The sequence below is a fragment of the Hyperolius riggenbachi genome, chromosome 4, assembly GCF_040937935.1.
Source record: "Hyperolius riggenbachi isolate aHypRig1 chromosome 4, aHypRig1.pri, whole genome shotgun sequence".
NCBI lineage: Eukaryota > Metazoa > Chordata > Amphibia > Anura > Hyperoliidae > Hyperolius > Hyperolius riggenbachi.
The window spans coordinates 170685802-170706740 of NC_090649.1; positions in this window are offsets into that span (position 1 = coordinate 170685802).

Consider the following 20939-nt stretch of genomic DNA (forward strand, 5'->3'; position numbering starts at 1 on the left):
AAAATAGATCACAAGAACAAGATTAGCTCTCAAAAGGTAGGTAGGTAGGTATATGCAGTAGTGGGTATTACAATGTGCACCTGTCACACACAGACAGGTACCGGACAGGCACAGTGACACTGCGTGCGCTCAACTCACGTAGGTAGGTGCGTGTACTGTGAACAACAGGTAGGTAGGTATATGCAGTGATGGGTATTACAATGTGCACCTGTCACACACACAGGTAGTCACTGAATGTGCTGGGCCTGGCAGTGGCACACACACAGTATGAATTATTAAGGCTGTCTATGCAACACAAGTGTCAGTGGAACACACAGTGGGGTGCTATTTTAGCAATAAGAATCAGCAAGGAGCAAGCTAAGAAGCCTACAAGAGCCTAACTAATCTTTCCCTATGAGAGGGTCTGCAGCAGCTGTCCCTTCTCTATTTACTGCAGGCACACGAGTGAGTAAAATGGCCGGCGATGCCGGGGCAAGTGGCTCCAGGAGGGAGTGTAGCCTTATTGGCTACAATGTACCTGCTGACTGTGATGTAGAGGGTCAAAGTTGACCATAATGGTGCACTATGGGGGCGAATCGAACCTCCGGTAAAGTTCGCAGTTCTCCGCAATCGCGAACCCCCCGGAAGTTGGCCTGGAACCGTTCGCCAGCGAACCATTCAGGCCATCTCTAATTAGGAACAATTAATACGTTTCTATTAAACCAAACAATCTAATTCTACCTTTAGAAAATGTATTGTTATAGAGGGGCCTAAACCATTACCCCCTTTCTACCAGAGACCAAGAATTCACATACCAATAATTCAAAATCTCAATCAGTACTAATAAAGCAGTAGATCGACAAGTAATGAACTGCTTAATAGGAAATCATATTCTCCCATTAGAATAGGACCTAACTGACTGGATTTTGACAGTTAGTCCCTCCTTACAAGCCCTGCACGTGCGGCAGGGGTAAAAACCTGGATTTTTCCATGAATTATTGAAAGGTTTCGGTGGATTCACACAGCTAGGTGCCAGGTAATCTTTAAGAGTATGTGACCCAGAGTACACAAATTTTGGCAGATGTGGACCAAGAGTAGGATCCCGTTTTAACAAATTCCAATGCCTCTTCACTACTGTTTCAAATTGTCTATATTGTCTGTTAAACCCTGTCAAAAAGCTAAAATTCCTCCCCTGTAATGACCTCTGGTACCAAGGTTGCATCTCTACCAACATTGGCCACTAATAGAAAAAATGGGAGAAAGCGGAAAAAGTCTGGCACTATAGTTTAATAACTGAGAATAGAGCAGTGCAAAAACATGTCCATCAAAGCATAACAACACATTGCTGATAGCTGACAAATGGTGAAACAAAGGCAAAGTTGCATTGCTGGTGCTCAAGAACTGTACCTGGATGGTGGGGGGTAGCAGGTGTGGGCGCCAAAAGGGTGCACGGCCTTACGACCGTTTCGCAGGGCAAAAACGCCTGGCTTCTTCTGAGGTAAGTGCACAAATGACTGGAACAGGAGCGGCGTTAAATGCGCTTCATGCGCGCACTTCCGTTCCGCTGTAAGCATCCACCCACTTCACTATGATAGGTCTGGGCAAGCACTGCATTGGGGAGACAGGAGGTGGGCGTGGTAAACCACAAAGGCAGCAGGCGCGCGTCACTCATGACGCGCAGCTCAGCCGTCTAGGGCTACGCCTCTCCTCTCCGTGCAGCTAAAAGTTAAATGCTGTATAAACGAAAACGTCATGTTGCCATGGCGAGCGGGACTCCCCCCCGGACCCATTGTGAACAAGAGGAGAAGGGAGGGGAGTTGCGCTGATCGTAAAACAGCAGCCCAATGAATCGGGCTAGTAACTCAGGCGGCTGAAAGCCGCGATGTAACAGCCTGAAAGACATGGAGGAACCCTCTCATGTCAGGGCTATATTAGTCCGTAGGCTGAGGGCTGTGCTAGCAGGCAGCTCAGGATCAAAGGTGAACTAAGGGTGGAAAGTATGCAGTGTATCAAGACGCGTGAAAGAAAAGGAAAAGTGTGAAGATGAGAAATAGGTGAAGGAGAGAGTGAGTGGAAAAGTGAGGGAGGAGAAAAGAAGAAAGAGTGGCAAGATACACTTATGGAGAGAGAATGTGCCAAGAAAATAGTAGAGGGCTCCCAGAGGTCACCTAAGGGAGAGATAAAAGGCAGTTCATCAGTTGGCAAACATGCCTAATGGCAAACAAAAAGGCAACTAGTAATGAGTTTAATCATACATTATCAAAATCAATTTAAAATTGTGGGATATTAGGATTTATTAGGATATTAAAAAAGGGCTACCGAACAAGAGGGGAAGACTAAATCCTCACTCTTAGAGGGGCCCAAAAATGACATGATAATGAAAAACATAGAACTAGTGAAAACTTACTTTGCCAAGATGAAACTTGTGGGGCAACAAAGAGTGGCAAGAGTAGGAGTAGTGAGTTCAAGGTTCGAGAAAGCAAGCAAGGTCTATGTAGTCATTAAGGCCTAGAGCGCCCATCGCATTGGTGCGCAGAATCCAAAACGATTCTTGTCTGAGCAGGAGTTTCTTCCTGTCACCACCTCTGCGAGGGGTGGTACAGGTATCAATAATTGCAAAGGAGAGCAAATCGGGGTTACTCTGATGTGCAGTTGCCATATGATCCACTATCCTTGGGCACCCTTTGCCTTTGGACTGCTGAAGGTAATCATCACCTTTAGTACAATTACGCTTTAAGCGGAGGAACTGACCTTTGGGTACTGTATCAATCCATTTCGGATGGTGGCAGCTATTTGTGGGAATGTACCCATTTCTATCAGTGCTTTTAAAATGGGTGCAGGTCCACGGCTCCCCACCATCCTTATGAATCTCTAAATCCAGGAATTCCACATATTCGCGGCTACTGTTTGCAGTTAATTAAATATTGAAATTGTTCTGATTGAGGAATTTTATATATTCACAAAAAGTCTCCTGTGTCCCCTCCCAGAAAATTAATAAGTCATCTCTAAATCTAGCCCACTGACTGACCAATCTAGACTAATTTCTCTCCAGCATATCCTCCTCCCATACTGCCATAAAGATATTGGCAAAACTTGGCACCTAGCCAGCGCCCATTGCACAACCTCGTATTTGTACATAAAAGGAACCATCATGCCAGAAGTAATTATGAGTTAATGCAAATCTTAGTAGGGTCAGAATAAATGTACATTGTTCCTCCCGGAAGTCTGTTTTCAGCAGATAATGTTCAACCACTCTTAACCCATGTTCATGGGGTATGCAGGTGTAGAGAGAGGACACATCAGCCGTAGCCATCAATGTCCCCTCCCCCACCTGCACACCCCTGAGAAGCCTCAACACATCCAGTATCCCTCAAAAGATGCGGTATGTGTGCCACTGCAACCTGCAACATATTATCTAAATACTGTCCCAACCTATGGGTAAGTGAGCCCATCCCACTAATGATGGTGCAACCAGGCGGTTGTTGGAGGTTTTTATGCACTTTGGGAGTCTGATAAATTACAGGAATATGGGGCGCTGTCGGGAGCAAGTACTCATACTCTTTGTCAGTAAGAATACCCATCTTTAATCCATCCTTTAGAATTCGCCAAAATAGGTTTTAGTGGGGTCACCCCGCAATCTAGAATATGTATCTTGATCTCCAACAAATCTATTAAGCTCAACACTGTATTGTTCCTGATTCAGTTTGACCGAACCCCCTACCCTTGTCCGTGGGGCGAATTACTAGCTGTTTGTCCTCCAGCAATTCTTTTACCATGTTGTTAACATCTACTCGATTCCACCCGGTAGCTAACTGTTCCAGGTCTCCAATAACCATATTCTTAAATGTTTACACTGTGCCACCAGTGTCTTGGTACTGTGGATTGAATATGGATCTATTTCGCAATCCTGACAGCCTGTATGGATCAGGGGGGTTAAGTCTGGTAGTAGGGCCCTCCTTTTTTTAAAAAAAATACTTTTTAATATTAAGTTTACACACAAATTTGCGAACGCCAACATATGTATTAAACTTATTTATAGAACAAGAAGGGGCATATTTTAACCCCTTGTCAATGAGGTCCAATTGCTGATGGGTAACGGTCTCCCCATTGGTGTTAAATATACCCTGACCTCCCAGTTTCTTAGCCTTTTCTCTTCTCCCCCCTCTGCATCCTCTTCGGCTCGTCTTTTGTGTTTGCCTCTTGGGGAGTGTATTTCCTGCTCGTCCTGTGTCCCACTGTAATGGGGTTTCGGAAACCCCCCCCAAAAATAATTGGATTCATGATTTTAGTATTTTTTAATTGATTTTTTATTGCACTATTTAATTTAGCAGCAATGATAGACATGTAATTGTAAAAGTCTTCAACTGGAGCTATGCAGCAGGCATAAATACATGTTGCGCCGTGCTCTCCCTAGCCCCTGATGAGTTGCTCAGCAACGAAACGCATTGGGCGGAGCTACAGAGCGACGTGATAGCGTGTGAAGTCACCGGACACGGTACGTCGGAGACGTGCAATATTGGAGCTTACAGCGTTTTTCCGGTGGTGCTGCTGGCAATACTTGGCGTGGTAACTACACATTGTTTTACGGAGCAGTCATCTCAGACTTAATATGCTTTGATTTGTGGCCGTACCATCCCCACATATGCCCGCCATAGATCCAGCATTGGACTTAGTATATACGCCTCAGTGCTGCCTGTTATATATTTTATCTACTTCTTACATACATGCAGTAACTTTGTGCAATATGTACGAGGTATTCATCTTTTATAAATAAACTAGATATTTTTATGCTATGTGAGCGTTTTTTCATATGTTTTGGGTGTCACTACTGTGGACATTGTGACTTCAGCATCAGGAGCGAAGCAATTCTATCCATACACGAGAGGTGGAGATCTGATCGAGTGGCTGTGAGGTGGCCTATACCTCAGAACCTTAATTGGGCCCACTTAGGCTGCAACATTTGGTGAGTGGGGGCACAAAGGGGTGATTGTTCCCTAGCAGATCCTGCCTCTTTGGATTTATGATGCTTCCTATGAATTTGAAATTAGTATACACCTGATGAGCTGCATGTGTCACGGACTCTATGAACTTTTATACTAACTATTATTGCTCAGTGTATGTAGCGCTTTATAACTCCCACTATATTCAAATGGATACTTGACAGCAAATTCAAACATATTACTGCTACTAGCATTACATAATTTGGGGGTGGCAGGCACATTTCAAATAGCATCTATGATCAATCCCTGAGTGGACCATGTGACGTATAATCTGAAAAACTGGTTGATTGTTGTAGTATAAATAGGGCAGTGAGAAAGTATGTGTGTTGCTTAGTTTTCCCGTGCTGGCAAGCAGTATTTATTAGGAGAGTATACCGTATATACAAGCCAAATTTTTGACCCCCAAAAAGGGGGTCAAAAGTTGGGGGGTAGGCTTGCTTGCGAGTCACCTGTGGTCCGCGCCCCCCTCTCCCCCGCCCCCAGTCGCCGTTATCACCTGAGAGGGGAATAATAGAAGATGCGGCGCCAGCTCAGGTGATAGCGGCGACCATGGGGCGGGGAAGAGGAGGGGGCACTACCTACCTATACTGGGCACTGTACTAGCTATACTGGGGCACTGCCTACCTATACTGGGCGTTATACTGGTCACTACCTACCTATACTGGGCACTATACTAGCTATACTGGGCGCTATACTGGGCACTACCTACCTATACTGGACACTATACTAGCTATACTGGGCACTACCTACCTATACTGGGCACTATACTAGCTAAACTGGGGCACTACCTACCCATACTGGGCACTATACTAGCTATACTGGGGCACTACCTACTCATACTGGGCACTATACTACTATACTGGGGCACTATACTAGCTATACTGGGCACTATACTAGCTATACTGGGGCACTATACTAGCTATACTGGGCACTTTACTAGCTATACTGGGCACTATACTAGCTATACTGAGCACTTTACCAGCTATACTAGGGCACTACCTACCCATACTGGGCACTATACTAGCTATACTGGGCACTATACTTGCTATAGTGGGACACACTTGGGGGATCACGCGGCCAGCATTTCCTACCCCCGGCTTACATGAGGGTCAATCATTTTTTCCTGGTTTTTTTCAGGTAAAAGTTGGGGGGTCGGCTTATATGCGGGTCGGCTTGCTTGCGAGTATATACGGTACACTCCTTAGGGTTTAATTGGTTTTATGCTTTTTGTATCATTCTACCTTTTAAAGTTACTAAAACAAAATGTATATGCACCCTATTGTGGGACCGCAATTTTTACATTTAACAGAAGTTTATAACTATACATCTGAAGGGAGTGGAAATGTTCCAGAGCTTTATAACCTCTCATGGAAAGTAAAGTGCACCATACTGCCTATCTTCTAAGTTCCTGTTAATTATTATAACAGGGTTCATGACCCTTGTTCTGTCTTCTCTCTATCTGAGAGACAGGCATAGTTTTAATTCACAGAGTAGGAGAGAAAGATTAACCTCCAGCTGGAGTATCCAGGAAGAAAAAAAGGCTAGTTGACCCCAAGTAAGAGAAAAACCTAAACTATAGGAGGCAAGGATATCCTGCAGAATTCAATCACTTGTAGGCTTTTTGTTATCCCCAGAAAGCTGTTTTAAATAATTCTGCTGAATAATTCTGAGATTTGTACCCATTTTACAAAGGTCAGGCAGATAAGTGGGAGAGGAAGTAAAATATAAAAGGCTACATCACGTGGCATACAGAATAAAAGCTGTAAAATAGAATTGAAAGTCAGTTAAATACAGAGTGACAACCATGGGGGTTTCCTGCGATGCCAAAAATCTCAATCTGTTTGTGGTCATTAAAGATTGATTTCCTTCAGACATTGCCAACAACGCTAATGTTTGGGGAAGCAGTAGAGACTCAAGCAGATTTTCTAACATGCCCAATCAATCTTCTCTGTAAAATGCAGTCATTCAACGTGTGTTAACTGCACCAACAGATATCATACCACTGTCTGAAAGGCTTATAAAAAGATAGAAAAAAATAAACACAAGCTAAATTCCATTTTGTTTAAATGTTCAATAGGCAACTAAAAGCTAAATCTCAAGAATGTGACAAATGGTAGAATACAGAATCTCACATACCCCTAATCACACATTAACGTTACAACGAAACTTCTTAAAGAGGCATATCGTAACATATAGTAGAATGTAGTACATCATTCAGGATACCCACTTTTATGTTATCCTGGTGTCATCATTAGAAACACTTCTTATAGACCCCCCTCCCCCAACAGGCATTCTTGTTGGCCAGGTATTATTTTTACCATCTTCATAAAACGGGGTATAAAAAAACTTGTCATGTCGCCACTTGTGATAAATGTCACTGGGAGAGGACATATTCTAGGTTGTTGAGGACTTTGTGAAGTTGCAGTCCAGGACACGTCATGCAACTATTCTTTCTCTACATAAAAACAGTTATTTAAACTGTTTATTCGCAAACTACAAGTAGAAGTAGGGATGAGCGTAATGACCTAATTACGAATTTCCGAAATTTCGCGAAATTACTACAATTACGATTTTAGCAGTAATCGAAATTTCGTAATTTTCGCAAATTACGCAAATTTTCGTAATTACGATTACGAAATTTAGTATTTTAAAGTTTGCAAAGGTTTCTATCCCTCTAGATGCCTTCGTAATCGAAATTTCACTCCCGTAATGACGAATTTCGTGTCTTCAACCGAAATTTTACTGTTTCAGGTTTGTAAGGGTTTCTATCCCTCTAGATGCCTAAAATGAATAGCACAGCCAGCTCTCTCTCTCTCTCTCTCTCTCTCTCTCTCTCTCTCTCTCTCTCTCTCTCTCTCTCTCTCTCTCTCTCTCTCTCTCTCCCCAGAGATCTGTAGTATTTCAAAACCATACTCACATTCATGACATGTCCAGGGATCAAACCCAGGCCAACCACATGGAAGACAGCTATGCTCACCACCATACCACCAAACACACACTAAATAGACTGCTAACCTAAATCTTACTTGTAGACAGTCATATGAGACACATGCTGGGTGCAGGGCTTTGTGATTGGACCATGCGATAGAGTGAGGTGCAAAAATGAAATCATGCCTAGCAGAGGATGGTTTCACAGTGCTAAATGCTAGGCTGGCTGTGGTGCAATTGGTTAGTGTGTCTGGCTGGTAACAGCAAGGTTACAGGTTCAATTCCATCCAGGCATGTCTTTTCCTTTTGCGTTCAACAGTTGTCCAAACAGAGCCAACAGAGCCCCAGATAGCCATGTAGAGTTAGGTCACAGCTAGCCTGGCTGTGGTGCAATTGGTTAGTGCGTCTGGCTAGTAACAGCAAGGTTACAGGTTCGATTCCATCCAGGCATGTCTTTTCCTTTTGCGTTCAACAGTTGTCCAAACAGAGTCAACAGAGCCCCAGATAGCCATGTAGAGTTAGGTCACTGCTAGCCTGGCTGTGGTGCAATTGGTTAGTGCGTCTGGCTGGTAACAGCAAGGTTACAGGTTCGATTCCATCCAGGCATGTCTTTTCCTTTTGCGTTCAACAGTTGTCCAAACAGAGCCAACAGAGCCCCAGATAGCCATGTAGAGTTAGGTCACAGCTAGCCTGGCTGTGGTGCAATTGGTTAGTGCGTCTGGCTGGTAACAGCAAGGTTACAGGTTCGATTCCATCCAGGCATGTCTTTTCCTTTTGCGTTCAACAGTTGTCCAAACAGAGCCAACAGAGCCCCAGATAGCCATGTAGAGTTAGGTCACAGCTAGCCTGGCTGTGGTGCAATTGGTTAGTGTGTCTGGCTGGTAACAGCAAGGTTTGATTCCATCCAGGCATGTCTTTTCCTTTTGCGTGCGCGCGCTGCGCCATTGAACCCCATGGGGTATTTTGCGTGCGTAAAACTTTACGCATGCAAAACTTTGTGCTCGGTGTTTGGACAACTGTTGAACTCAAAAGGAAAAGACATGCCTGGATGGAATCGAACCTGTAACCTTGCTGTTACCAGCCAGACACACTAACCAATTGCACCACAGCCAGGCTAGCTGTGACCTAACTCTACATGGCTATCTGGGGCTCTGTTGGCTCTGTTTGGACAACTGTTGAACGCAAAAGGAAAAGACATGCCTGGATGGAATCGAACCTGTAACCTTGCTGTTACCAGCCAGACGCACTAACCAATTGCACCACAGCCAGCCTAGCATTTAGCATTGTGAAACCATCCTCTGCTAGGCATGATTTCATTTTTGCACCTCACTCTATCGCATGGTCCATGGTCCAATCACAAAGCCCTGCACCCAGCATGTGTCTCATATGACTGTCTACAAGTAAGATTTAGGTTAGCAGTCTATTTAGTGTGTGTTTGGTGGTATGGTGGTGAGCATAGCTGTCTTCCATGTGGTTGGCCTGGGTTTGATCCCTGGACATGTCATGAATGTGAGTATGGTTTTGAAATACTACAGATCTCTGGGGAGAGAGAGAGAGAGAGAGAGGAGGAGGAGGAGGAGGAGGAGGAGGAGGAGGAGGAGGAGGCTGGCCTATTCATTTTAGGCATCTAGAGGGATAGAAACCCTTACAAACCTGAAACAGTAAAATTTCGGTTGAAGACACGAAATTCGTCATTACGGGAGTGAAATTTCGATTACGAAATTGTAAATTACGATTTGAAAATTAATTACGAAATTACGAATTTGGGTCGTAATGTTAAATTTCGCATTCGTAATAAAAGCAGTTCGAAATTTCGAAAATTTCGGCTCATCTCTAAGTAGAAGTGGCCTTCACAGTGACATTTCCCTCACTTCAGTTGTATGAGCCAAACTCAAGGATGCTGAGAGATTGACTGCATTGGCATTCAGTGGCTGGGAATTACTGGCACAGGCTGCACACAAGGTCATACATGCACCATGAAGCATAAGAAAAAAATCCTGGCTTAATCCAGTGTTAACCATTTCAGGACCATAGGCTTACACCCCCTAGTGACCAGGCTATTTTTTTTTACAAATTAGGGCTCTGCAGCATTAATAGCCTGCTGCAGAGGCATACCAAGCACACAAATGGATCCTTCCTTTTCTGTTGGTGGGCTTTGATCGCTTATGCATTTTTTATTATTATTATTATTTATTTGTATATTTTTTTTATATAAATTGGTCTTTTAACTTTTTTTTAACCCCCTCCCTCCCCCCGCCAGCCAATCACAGTGATCAGCTCTCATAGGAATCAGTCTATGAGAGCCAATTGCTCTCTGAGCTAAGTGAAATGGCTGTCCCCAGTACAGCGCTGCCATAGATCACAGTGCTGTGCAATGTAAACAGACAGCGGTTCCGCCGTCTAACAGTCTCCTAGCGGCAATCGCTGCTGCTAGACTGATGATGGAGAGGAGCTCCATCATTCAAGCGAGGATGCACCGGCGCATCTGATTCTCTGTAAATCCCTGCCCCAGGACTTGATGCCTTTTGGCAATAGGCGGTCCTGGGGCTGCCACCTTCTGCCACCTTCCCGACACCTATCGGCGTTAAGCGGTCGGGAAGGGGTTAAAATTAAATTTCTATGTAGAACCAATAAATGGAATTTTCCCGGGTTAAAAAAAGATCAATATTTACATTTTTAAAATCAATTTTCATGAAAATTGCAAGGTCTTTTTCAAAAAAGACCACTGTTCTCCTCAACATACCATATTGCTATGGACCGCTAATGTTGGCACCGCTGACTTCACTCTGAATTCAGTTGTTTGGCAACTCAAAAATCACGGCCTGTTGGATCAAATGGACGGTGAACAAAACACAGAGCTGATCAACCAACACTACTCACAACTATGTGAGGTTATATCTTCAGTCTATATTAATATACGTATGGTATGCCTTTTGATGAATTTGACTTTCAATCATTGCTAATACACTAAATGTGTGTTATTGTTTTGCACTATCACAGCATTTCAAAAGTTAGCCTTTGTATTTTCAACTCTTCTAATCCATTCTCCTCTTTATATTATTTATATTATATATATATATTTATATTTAAGAAAATTATTATTTTTTATTTCACTGCTGTGGTCACTGCTCCTGTTTCCTCTACGACTGTCTTAAAGAGTAGAACCTGGATGTATTACTGACACCATTTCGAAATGGGAATCCTGGAAGCAAGCAATAGGAGTAATACTGGTAGTGAAAAAAATGCCTGCCTAGGATTGGTACAGTATGGGGTAGTGTTGCTCGGATAGTGCTTTTTAAAATCCGAATTGATCCGGATCCGGATACCTAGATATCCGGATCCGGTTCGGATATCCGAATCCAGCCTTTTAGATATTTAGATAGATCCGGTTGCATTATCCGCTGATATCCGGGCTATTCGGATATCTGAATAGAAAAACCGGAAGTGCCCTTTAAATAGCTTTAAAAGGTGTTTTTAGGGTAAATGAGGCATGTATCATCATTATTTTGCAAAGGGGAACACTAATTGATGATGTGGGGACTTAAAAAAAAATGGCTGTCAATTAACATCAGGCCTAGGTTCCAGTCAGCGGTTGTGCAGCCCACATTGTGTCCAAAGTCCAACCGCACAATTGGGACATGACAGTTTTCAGCCAAGACACCTCCAAAAAATTATGCAGCAATTGTGTTTTGGATTAAATATAGGTGGTATCAGTGGCCTGTGGCACCCTGGTCTGGCGGTGGGAGCTGCACAGGCAGCAGGAGCAGGGCAATGCAGCAGCAGCAGGTGTAACGTATGCCAGGAGCCTGCCAGACGTGGCACGTGGCACTTGGCACGTGTCACGTGGCACTTGTCACTTGGCACGTGTCACGTGGCACTTTCTAAGTGGCATGTGTCACGTACCAAGTGCCATGTGACACGTGCCACCTGCCAAGTGCCAAGTGACATGTGCCAAGTGACACGTGCCACGTGCCAAGTGACACGTGCCACGTGCGAAGAAACACGTGCCAAGTGACAGTCAGACAGCAGAGGAGAAGACACTAGTGCACACTAAAACATTAATGAATTAACAATAGTGTAGTGATAGTGAAGGGGTTAATCAATGAGCTTATCACTGTGTAAAGCCCTTGGCCCAGCAACAGCACTGCAGCTGTGCAGCACACACTCTAACTGTCACACTATGATACATCAATCAAGCTAATGAACAATTTAACTATAGTGTAGTGATAGTGAAGGGGTTAATCACTGAGCTTATCACTGTGTAAACCCCTTGCCCCAGCAACAGCACTGCAGCTGTGCAGCACACACTCTAACTGTCACACTATGAGATAATCAATCAAGCTAAATAACGATTACTATAGAGTAGTGAGGGGGTTAATCAATGAACAGCTTTAGGTTTATAACTGTATACAGGCAGCCCTCGCTAGGCCACCAGCACTGCAGCATGTCTCTCAGGAAGCATTCAGCAAGCCAGAACGATCTGTCTCATCATGACAGCCCTCCTTATTATACAGTGGGGCTGGCCAGTGTTCCTTTCTGTGATTGGTTGCTAGGGCTTCTGCTGGGAACCCTCTGATTGGCTCCAGGACGTCATCACCTTAGTTACAGTATTTCGGATTCGGATATCCGTGGATATCCGGGTCATGCATTAAACTATCTGCAGATAGCTATGCGGATTTCTATAGTTATCCGGGATCCGGAATCTGATCCGGATAGCGTAAAAATGGTCGGATATCCGGGTTAACCCGGATATCCGGATTCCGGATGAGCATCACTAGTATGGGGGAGGTCCAAATGACTTTTTCACCAGTTCACTTATAAACTGCAGAGTTGATGGATGAATGGATGATTGGCCTTACTCAGTGGAAAACCCCATGGTACCTTCTGATATATATTAAAATAAAACCATAAATTAACAGAATCCAGGTTAACATGGGGGGGGGGATTAAAAGAAAATACATATTGTGAGGGGATATGAGACAGTCATCCACTTGAAGATAAATTATGTTTTCTGATAATAGGATGATTCCATCAAAACAGGCATCACATTGGGTAAGTTTAAAATGTTCTTCGGGAAAAAAATGGCACTAAGTTAAGTTTCTGCACTAATAAACATTTTCCTAGAAAGCACACCTTCTGACAAATAGAATTATTGTGAGTCATTTCATTTTAAAATGCTGGTAACTGACATGTTACTTAGTTGGCTTATTATAGTTAACGAATTGCAATGAAGAGCAATAAAAATAAAGGCAGGCAAGTGCCATCTTGGTTTAAATTAATTAAGTAACCTCAAACAACCTTACTTTGCCGCTAACTATCTGAGTTTACATCATATTTAAATGTACACCACTAATTACAACTTACTGACAACACTCCCCCTCAGGGAGTATGATGTGAACAGTGAAATGTCAATAGTAGATTTGTAAACGATTGATGTAATTCAAGACCTAATAGACATCTTGGATGTCAACCGCCAAGACTTTGCTTTGCATTTAAAAGGGTATGAAGGAATTTACTGGCTTCAGAGAATGTGCAATCTTTGCTTTAAAAATGGCCAAGCAGAAAGATGCCACTGAATGTAATGTAGTGTTCTTAACATCCTCAGCATTACTTCACAAATGTTTTTAGAAAACTGGAATTTTTTATTCTTCAATATGATTTATGCTGAAAAACAAGCATACAGACCATACTAAAGTGTTATTTTATAAAGAAATTGGTTTACTCTATTTAAATGGGTGAATTTAGTACTGCCTTTTGGGTGAAAGCGCTGACCAACACAATGGTGTAACTAAAAATAATTCAAATCAGAGTTATGGAAGGTTAAAAAAAAAACACAAAACCATGTGCCTCTCCTAGTGTATTAAATGTATTTTAACAAAAAAGACACACTCCGTTTCCAAGAGCGGAGCCACAACATTGATATCTAAGTGCTGGATCACACGATGGAGCCGTGGCCAGTGGGACCACAAGACCAGAAAGCCTCAAACTGGATCACAATCACCGAAGAACCCCATGCACCAGCGACAACTCCTCTGTGAGTGGCTAAGTCAATATGCATTTCAGGAACTTCCTCTTCATCAGGTGTAACTGGAAGGTTAACATTAAGTTAAGATGAAAAGGTATTTGGATATTGATTGCCTAAAAAGAAAATGTGCCACCTTGACAAAGTCTAGCACCCACTCCTAAATAAGTGGTTCTGAATCGATAAGCAAAGTTCAATCAAATTAGGCACGCACTAAGTTTGGTGAACTGGGATAATGTACTACAAGGGGAGGACACTGAAGGGAAATGGCAAGCTTTTAAACTTATTCTCAATCAATATTGTAGTATGTATATCCCATATGGAAACAAAATGACTAGGAATAAAAAAAGGCCTCTATGGATGAATAGAAAGGTTAGGGATAAAATGAAGAGGAAAAGGAATGCCTATAAGGTCCTAAAACAGGAGGGGACCGAGGCTGCACTAAGCAATTATAAGGAGTGCAATAAAAATTGTAAAAAAGAAATTAGGCTAGCAAAGATCGGATATCAAATCTAACCCAAAAAAGTTTTACAAGTACATAAACTCTAAAAAAAGAAAGGTTGACTGTATAGGACTCCTAAAGGATGAGGGTGGGAACTCAATGGTGGATGACCAAGGTAAGGCAGAGTTATTAAATGCTTTCTTTGCTTCTGTCTTCACAAAGGAAACAGCACTGTTGCAAATTACAGAGGCAGAAGAGTCTCAATCTTCTAACTGTAATATTAACCACTTTGCCATATCTGGACGCATATATCCGTCCAGATAGGCAGTGGTGCTGCATCCATGTGGTGCGCGCACTCCCGCTGCCTCCCGCTGCCCCCCCCAATCAGTGAATGGGAATATAATTCCCATTCACCGATCTAAGTCCCCGGCAGAAATACCGACGCTTTCTCATCAGAGAGCGTGGTATTTCTGCCCCCAGGAAACTTCTTCTCTTCATTTTAGTTCCTAGATGCGACATCGTTCGCATCCAGGAATTTTTTGAATGTGGCCATCTTGTGGCCAAATAGTAAACTGCACCCACATACTTTTATTAAATAAAAAAATACATTATATTACATCTAAAATTAGCAGTTTCCCTCACAAAATAAAATTACCCAAATACATTTTTGTATTAAAAAAAAAAATTACAATAAAAAAAAAAAAAACTACATAAATAGTTACCTAAGGGTCTGAACTTTTTAAATATACATGTCAAGAGAGTATCTTATTAAATTTTTTAACATTATAAGCTTGTAAATAGTGCATGGGCACATAAAATGCATGGGTTTTAATTACTGTAGCATGTATTAATTTTAAACTATAATGGCCAAAAACTGAGAAATAATGATTTTTTTCCATTTCTATCTTAATCTTCCTGTTAAAATGCATTTACAGTAAAGTGGCTCTTAGCAAAATGTACTACCCAAAGAAAGCCTAATTAGTGGCGGAAAAAACGAGATATAGATCAATTAATTTTGATAAGTAGCGATAAAGTTATTAGCGAATGAATGGGAGGTGAACATTGCTCGGATGCATACGATTTTCGAAGATGTAGGCTGAAGTGGTTAAATACTTAACGCAGGAAGAAGTGAAGGCAAGACTAAATACATTAAAAATAGACAAGGCACCTGGCCCGGATGGCATGCATCCTCGGGTCCTAAGGGAATTAAGTTCAGTTGTAGATAAACCCCTTTATCTTATCTTTTGTGACTCTCTTGCACCTGGCAGAGTCCCAGTGGATTGGCGTACAGCCCACGTTTTCCCATTATTTAAGAAGGGCAAAAAATCAGATCCCAGAAATTATAGACCTGTAAGCTTAAAGAAAACCTGAACTGAAAATAAAAGTCAAAATAAGCATACACAAGTCACACTTACCTCCCGTGTAGTCTACTCCTCAGTTTCTTTCTCCTCCCCCACGTCCTGTTTGTTCACTGTGATCAAGGGAATTTTCCGTCCTCCATTTTTGAAAATAGCCATTACCCATAACAGCTTTCTGGTCAGCATACAGTTAAACTGTAACATCGCCCACTTGAGCCATAGGGAAACATAAACATTACCTGGTACATCAGTTTTCCTCTCAGCTTTAACTGACAGCAACTGATATTTTACTGACAGCAACTGATATATTTCAGATCTGACAAAATATTGTCAGAACTGGAAGGGATTATTGTCAGAAATAAATGGTGAGCTTCTGAGAGGAACTGATGGCAAGGTAACTATTTAATGTTCATTTCAAGTTACCTCATGTGCTTATTTTAAATATTTTTACTCAGTACAGGTTCTCTTTAACATCAGTTGTATGCAAACTATTTGAGGGGTTGCTAAGAGATACTATACATGACTTCATAGTAGAAAATAATCTTATTTCTCAGCATCAACATGGGTTTACTAAATACAGGTCCTGTTTGACTAACATGCTCAGCTTTTATGAGGTAGTGAATGCTAATATGGATATTGGGAATGCTGTAGATGTGATATACTTGGACTTTGCAAAGGCCTTCGACACTGTTCCCCACAAAACTCTGGTGCAAAAGTTGAGGATGGAAGGACTGGGAAAGAGTCTGTGTGCATGGATAGGGAACTGGCTAATGGACTGAAAACAAAGAGTTATGGTCAATGGATCGTACTCTAAATGGGAGACTGTTAACAGTGGGGTCCCACAGGGGTCTGTACTGGGTCCAGTGCTCTTCAATTTATTTATTAACCTCCTGGAGGATACAATAATATCGGCAGGGGGCGGCGCAGCACATTTTTTTTTTAATTATTATTTTTTTTTAATCATGTAGCTAGCCTAGCACTAGCTACATGATAGCCGCTGTGCAGCGGCATCCCCCCACCCCCTCCGATCGCCTCCGGCAATCAAAGCAAACAGGAAATTACGTTCAGAACGGGATTTCCTGTTTGGCTTCCCCCATCGCCATGGCGATGATCGGGATGACGTCATCGACGTCAATGACGTCGTGACGTCAGAGGGAGTCCCGATCCACCCCTCAGCGCTTCCTGGCACTGATTGGCCAGGCTGCGCACGGGGTCTTGGGGGGGGGAGCGGCATGGCAGGTAGCGGCGAATCAGCGCGGAGCGGCGGCGATCGGTATATACACGCAGCTAGCAAAGTGCTAGCTGCGTGCAACAAAAAAAAAATTATGCAAATCGCCCCACCAGGGCCTGAGAAATCCTCTGTGGCGGCTTACCCCGAGCTCAGCTCGGGATTATCCCCCAGAGGGTTAATGACCTAGTAGATGCAGTAGTGAGCAATGTTGCTATTTTTCCAGATGATACAAAATTGTGCAGAATCATCAACTCTCAGGAAGATAGTGTCATATTGCAACAGGATCTGGATAGGATGGCTATATATGGGCACATACATGGCAGATGAAATTCAATGTTGAAAAATGTAAAGTCATGCATGTTGGTCGTACCAATGGTCTAGCACCATACACAATAAATGGGATACAGTTGGGGACATCAAACTTGGAGAAGGACTTAGGAGTACTCATCGACGACAAGTTGAATAATCGTACTCAATGCCAAGCCACTGCAGCTAAAGCTAACACAATTTTGGGATGCATTAAAAGGGAAATAAAAACTCAAGATGCTAGCATAATATTGCCCCTGTTTAACTCTCTAGTAAGGCCACATCTGGAATATGGAGTTCTGGGCACCTCATTACAAAAAAGATATTGCAGTTTTAGAGCAGGTGCAGAGACGAGCAACAAAATTGATACGTGGGATGGAAGGTCTCGCTTACCAAGAAAGGTTAGATAAACTGGGTTTATTTAGTCTAGAGAAAAGACGCCTTAGAGGAGATCTAATTAACACGTATAAATACATCAGAGGGCAATATAATAGCTTGGTGGATGAGCTTTTTGTCCCTAGGCCTTCTCAAAGGACTAGAGGACATGATTTGCGCATGGAGAAAAAACGTTTTAGCCATTTATTTAGGAAAGGGTTCTTCACAGTAAGAGTGATTAAGAAGTGGAATGCATTGCCACAGGAAGTCGTTATGGCAAACTCTATACCTGCATTTAAAGGGGGCTTAGATGCTTTCCTTGCGTTGAAAGACATCCATGGCTACAATTACTAGGTAATGCCTAATGATGTTGATCCAGGGATTTTATCTGATTGCCATCTGGAGTCGGAAAGGAATTTTTCCCTTTTGTGGCTAATTGGACCATGCCTTGTAAGGGTTTTTTCGCCTTCCTCTGGATCTACAGGGGTATGTGGGGGACGGGGTGGAGTTGTACTTTGTACTGGTTGAACTCGATGGACGTATGTCTTTTTTCAACCAAAATAACTATGTAACTATATGTAACTATGTGCATTTATTTTATGTCCCCTTTTTCTTGAATACGAACATATAGCTGCTGCTCTTTATCATGATTTCATAGATTGAAGATAATTGAATGCATAAATGACCAATAGTGCATTACTAGTGGAACCGACCTCTTGATTAGTGTTGGGCGAACAGTGTTCGCCACTGTTCGGGTTCTGCAGAACATCACCCTGTTCGGGTGATGTTCGCGTTCGGCCGAACACCTGATGGTGTTCGGCCTTTTAAGTTCGGGTTCGCCCCGAACTTCTAATGGCCGCCGAACAGGGCCGAACAGGGCCCCTGTTCGGCCGAACAGGGCCCTGTTCGGCCGAATACTGCCCCCCTATGGGGTCGCAGGCATAAGGGGGGAGCATGCCCCGATCGCGGGGGGGGGGTCGGAAATTCCCCCCACCCCCTCCGCTAGCGCTCCCCCCTCTGCCCGCTTCCCCATTCAAAAGTTTAAGCAAAGTACCTGTAGTGGATGGCCTGGCAGTGGGCGGCACTGTGGAGTGAGGAGGAGGAGTCCGGAGAGTGACGAGTTGAGGGAGGCCGGGCAGCGGGCGTGAGGTCAGAGAAAGGCGTACATTTTAAATCGGCGCCGGTAGACTTGGGCGCAGGATACAGCGGTATATGGCTGATCCTGCTTCTGCACAAGTCCGGGCCGATTTAATTACTATTCCCCCTCCGGGCCGACATGGATAGTGGGGGAATGAAATAATTCGGCTTCCAGCGATTGCTGGAGGCCGAATTATTATGTTTTTAAGCAACTTCGGCTCTGTCTTCTGACGGAGCCGACGTTACTCACTGAGCGCTTCAATAGGAATGATTCCTATTGAAGTCTATGGAGGCGCCGGCTGCGCCCAAATCTAGCAGCGCTGAAAAGCACTGCTCCGAGAGAAAGGGCGGAAGTACCACAAGGGTACTTCCGCTGAACCGCCCGCTGCCCGGCCTCCCTCAACTCGTCACTCTCCGGACTCCTCCTCCTCACTCCACAGTGCCGCCCACTGCCAGGCCATCCACTACAGGTACTTTGCTTAAACTTTTGAATGGGGAAGCAGGCAGAGGGGGAAGCAGGCAGAGGGGGGAGCGCTAGCGGAGGGGGTGGGGGGAATTTCCGACCCCCCCCGCAATCGGGGCATGCTCCCCCCTTATGCCTGCGACCCCATATGGCCCCCAAAAGCTGGATGTTCGGAAAGTTCGGGGTTCGGCCCGAACATGCCGAACATCTCGGTCATGTTCGGCGAACTTTCCCGAACCCGAACATCCAGGTGTTCGCCCATCACTACTCTTGATGTATTCACTGAGCTATAACGAGGAAAAGTCAAACTATGAGTGATGTTCTGGTCCTCCAGCTTGGGATTGTACATATGACGCAAAACTCTGTCTTTTGAAAAAAAAAAGAGTTGTCACTTTAAAACTTTCAGAATAGGAGCTGGAGAAGATGGAGTGTCTAAAATGAGAAGAGAAAAAGCTTGGTCCTAGTAGTAGTTGTTAGTAGTGTTGAGAATTACAAGATATAAACCTAGAGTTATTATTTTTATTTACTGTTTACTAAAGTTTTTGTAGATGCTTTTGATTCATGTAACCAAAATCCTAATGTCAGTCTTTTTCCATTTCTCCAATGTCCTACACTATAGAAACTGTGGTCTGTATATGTCCAACTAAAGACACATTTCCTGCAGTTAATTTACAGGGATAGGAGGATTTTAGGACTTTAAATGGAACCTTCTACTGTCTTAAAAAGAGAAGAAAACAAGTTATAGCACTTACTTCTTGGTTGTGAGAAAAAGTGATGTTTTAAGATAGCTATGTCTCAGGAAATCATTTAAATGTCCTCTATCATGAAAAGCCTGAGTTTAGCTTAACAGCCCAACCCATTGTAAATATTAGTACTATCGCAGATAACTAAACATTACTCTGTAGTTCATATTAATCCCATCACTTCTATGGAGGCTGAAGCAGTGACCATCTTCTGCAGGTAAGCATCAGTGGATTTAAAGAAAACCTGTAATGAGAAAAAGTTCCCCTGGGAGGTACTCACCTTGGGTGGGGGAAGCTTCTGGATCCTATCGAGGCTTCCCCCTTCCTCCTGTGTCTCACGGCGGTCTCCCTGTGCCCCTCCGAACAGCGGGGATGTAAATATTTACCTTTCCAGCTCCAGCGCAGTATCGGCTCTCTGCTTGGAGATAGGCGGATATAGCCGATCGCTGTTGGGCCGCTATACTGCGCAGGCGCAAGTCTCCTGCAGCTGCGTAGTAGAGCGGACCCGACAGAGATTGGCTATTTCAGTGCTGAGAGCCACAACATCGCCACCCGCTGGAGCCAGAGAAGGTAGATAAATCTAGCTTGTCGGGCTTGTCGAGCCAGGATTGCCAGAAACTTCGGGGGAGCCAGTGCTGGATTGCCTGCAGCTACAGGGGAGGGAAAAGCCTCATTGGGACCCTAAGGCTTCCCTCTCCTGAGGTAAGTACCCCCCAGGGCACTTTTTTTTGTACAGGGTCTCTTTAATATATATTCTTAAAGCATACCCCTTGCCAAAAATATAGCTAAATGAGAATACACATATTTAGTCTATGTCTTCTGTAAAGTTAGTTTCAAGTAAAATAAAGTGACATTTCTCCTCAAGGCTTATGCTTTTATTTTTTATTTTTTTTTATTGATAAAGTTTTTATTGAGTTTTAACACCAATTTACAGCTTTATAGTAAAGACATTGTT